Source organism: Mastomys coucha, unplaced genomic scaffold (genome assembly GCF_008632895.1).
Source record: "Mastomys coucha isolate ucsf_1 unplaced genomic scaffold, UCSF_Mcou_1 pScaffold16, whole genome shotgun sequence".
Classification (NCBI taxonomy): Eukaryota; Metazoa; Chordata; class Mammalia; order Rodentia; family Muridae; genus Mastomys; species Mastomys coucha.
In genome coordinates this window covers 81,035,902-81,039,732 of record NW_022196898.1, presented here as the reverse complement: position 1 = coordinate 81,039,732, position 3,831 = coordinate 81,035,902, and positions in this window count along the sequence as shown.

The following is a 3,831-nucleotide window of genomic DNA, read 5'->3' as shown; positions in this document are numbered from 1 at the left end:
AAAGAAAATATCTAAAAGAAAAAAAAAAAAGAAAGAAAACCAACATCTTGGGGATATTCACAACTTTTCACTCATGGTTGTAATGTAGATGCCAGAGCTCATGCCATCCTGACCCAGTTCAAAGTAGGACAAAATTCTCATGAATACCCTACACTCAAAACCCACCCAACATCTGTGACAATTGACTATAAAGAAATGAATCACAGGAAATCCCCCGTTTCAAGAGAGTTGACTGAGAAGGCAGAGCTGCTGAGCAGTCTCTTACAGAGATGGGGTTGGAATCTGAACTAGAGAAGAGGCAAATTTGTGGCATGAGGATGGTAGAGACAGAAAAAGGGGTGTGGGTCATTGGTTCCATGAGACAGATCTATTTGAGGTGAGGCTATGCACAGGAGACGGGTAGAATGATGGAGACTGTGCAGAGACTAGAAAGCTCAGTCACCCAGACAGTTCATTGACTGTATCTGACATGCAAGTGGGTAAAAACAAAGGAGTCAGCTTCCACAGAGGAGTGAATAGAGGCTAAGTCAACAGACAGTAAGTCATGGAACAGCCATGGGGATACCTCTGTCTTAACAGCTTTTAACACGAACCTGCCTGCCATAAAGTAGATGCTGGACAAATGAATGACACCTGCCTGGCTTCCATGGCAACATAGTCTTTCTGAACCTTTTGTCAAATAGCTGTCTCCTCCTGTGTCCTGCACATGCCTAAGTTTATAATGCTCAAAAGTCACACAGCACAGTGACTCCAGTGTCTCCAGTGAAATAAGTGCACCCAGCTATCTATCTCAGCTAAAATCTAGGAGCTGACAAAGGTTTTACATCCTGTCATTACAAGACCCAAGGCTGAGTTAGAGTTCTCCTCTTATACTGTTTCTTCTGTATGGGATGCAGAGATGTATAATTTCTTACTATGATAGCCATAGTTAGCTTTGAAGTCATTTTCTCATAGAAACTTATTATTTTTTTTAAAAAAATTTAATTTTTTTCAAGTCTCAAAAGAAGCAGATATGATGTAAAACTTTAATCTCTGCACTCAGGAGGCAGAGGTAGGAGGATATCTATGAGTTGAATGCCACAGAGTGATATCTATATAGTGAATGTTCTGGACTACATGGAGAGAATACTAACTCAAAAATCTCTAAAATATATTCATTGTGTTAGGCTCACTTGATGGATCTAAGCATGTAATGAATGAATACAATGAATACAGTACCAAAATGTCATGAATAAAATATAATTTTCCCTTCCTTTCTTTTATGTGAGATAACGTGTATGTATGTGTGTGTGTGTGTGTGTGTGTGTGTGTGTGTGTGTGTGTGTGTGTAATTTATAGGGCTAGTTTTATTGGTGACTATTTTTACAAAAGAAAAAAGACCCACATCTCCTTTATACTACAACTGGTCCAAGTGTAGAAATTAAATATCTGTGAAGTACTCAACCATAGATGTTGAGTATACCATGCCCTATACCTCAAGGCTCAGGGACCATCATGGAAGAGGGGCAGAAATATTTTAAGAGCCATATTTCTACACAGGACATGACTACCATCATGAACTGAAGGCAGCTATTTACCCCTTCACAAAGCCCACACATAATCAGGACAGCCAGTGTTCCAGCCTGGAGGGAAGAGAGACTCTTGAATGACCACACCTAGCTGAGGAACTACAGAGAGCTGATGAGTTCTAGAGGAGGAAGAGTCAGCTTTCCTTAAGAGTCTGGACCCCAGTAGGTTGACCTACTCAAGTGCCCAGCGCCACATCCAAGAGTATACAAGCAACACAAATTGAACTCAGTACATTATAAAGATAAATAAATAAATAAAACTTTTTTCAAAGGACACAAAGTTGGGAACGAATCGAGAAAAGAGGGGTGGATTTGAGAGGAGTTAGGTACAAAATGAGGGTGAATATGATCATGGTATACATGTATGAAATTCTCAGAGTTTTAACAAAAATGTATTGTAAAAAGAAATTAAATTGGTTAGACACCAAAGCTGATGTCTATCCCAGTGATACAGTCTAGTGACCTATGAGCTATGTTTCAATTGGCTTATGACTTTTGCTCTTGTGGTAGTTATGAAGTATTAATTATCACACATGCTTCATTGCCTGTGACACTCTTTAGCACAGATAGAGCACCTTCTGTTTGTGTTGTCCACAGTGATAATCTATCTAAATATTGGAGGTTGGTCTGGTGCATTATATATTCAGATGCTTTCTGTGCCTAGAGACCTGGTTACAGTAAGAACACTAGCTTTGTCATGATTACTGAGCCATCTCTTGTATCAGTGTTGTGTAGAGAATGATCTCCAATTATCTCTGGTCGCTTAATAAAGAGCTCATCAGCCTATGACTGGGCAGAGGAGATAGGAAGGCTGAATTTCCAATCCCAGCCAGGGGTCCCATGGAGAGGGAAGTAGAGGAAGGACATGAAGAAAGGAGAAAATATGTTAGAGAGACCAAGAGTTGGCTATGAGGCAGAGGGTCCAGGAGGAATCATGATGAGCAGGCTGCCAAGAGATTAACCATAAGGACATACTTGGAACAGAACAAGTCCGTTTGAAGGTAAAGGACCATGTGGCTGAAAAGTAGACAGCTTAAGTGGTTAGAAAGATGAATTTCTGTCCAGTCACAGCACTTAAAGATTCTTAATAAACTTAATAGGTCTTTGTGACAATTATTTGGGAGCTAATAGTAACAGATAAGGTTTTTATGCATAAATTACAGATGACACCTAAAGAGAGATTCAATGTCAAATATATTTTCTTTTTTTCCTCCCTCGCTCCCTCCCTCTTTCCCTTCTTTCCTTCTTCCTCCCCATCCTCCCTCTCTTCCTCCTTCCCTCCCTCTCTTCCTTCTTCCCTCCCTCCCTTCCTCCCTCCCTCCCTCCCTTTCTCCTTCCTTCCTTCTTTCCTATAGGATCTCACTCACTATATAAGCCAGACTGGCCTTGAACTCATGGGTGATCCTTTGGCCTCAGCAATGGAAGTGCCGGGATTATAGGAATGAACCACCACACAGAAAATACCAGTTTCCTGAAGAATGCTCAGATGGTTACAATACTCCAGCTGAAGTAGTGTGTTGTTAAAGTGAGAGCTGAAATGCTTTGAGATTGTGTTATGAGCCAGTGCAGGACTGTGTGCTCGCTGCATTATCTCTCACCACTCAGGAAGTGTTGATGGGGCTGTTTCTACTTCATCCGACAAATTAGAGAATACAGTTAGGCAAACCCCACGGTCCCAGGAAGCATGGCTACCAAGAGAAGGGTCCTGGCGATTCATCTGATTTCGTACTGATCGTGACTTTGAAACTAAGTGATAACCTTATGAAAACCTGGACAAAATGCTCACAATACTGTAAAGTGTGCATTCTGATACCTTAAATTGTCTTCATGTCTCCATAAGGAATTTAAATGAAGCAAAGGGGAGTCACAGAGCACGTCTCACCTGCAGCCTCCTGCTCTCTAGAGTGGTCAGTGGGAAGGAATATTTACTAATAAACTCTTCATAGTTAAGAGAAACATAAATTATTTGTCTCAGAAATAGTGTTTTAAATTACTGGACAATAGACAAGAAACTAGTGCTAATGTCTTAGCCACAGTGAACACAATTTTGAAAACCAAGTTTGTTCTGTACGTTCGTATTGAATTTATTTATTTTTTTAAATTTTGCTCTCATGTTGAGGCAGCTGTGATGAGATATATGATTGTGACTGTTACATAAATAGAAGCCCCGTGTTCATGCTGATATGAATCCCAAGGAGACTAGTTTGTTTTCTTAAGAGTGGGGATAGAAGTCTGGGATGCCTTGGCATCTTTTCTAAAAAAA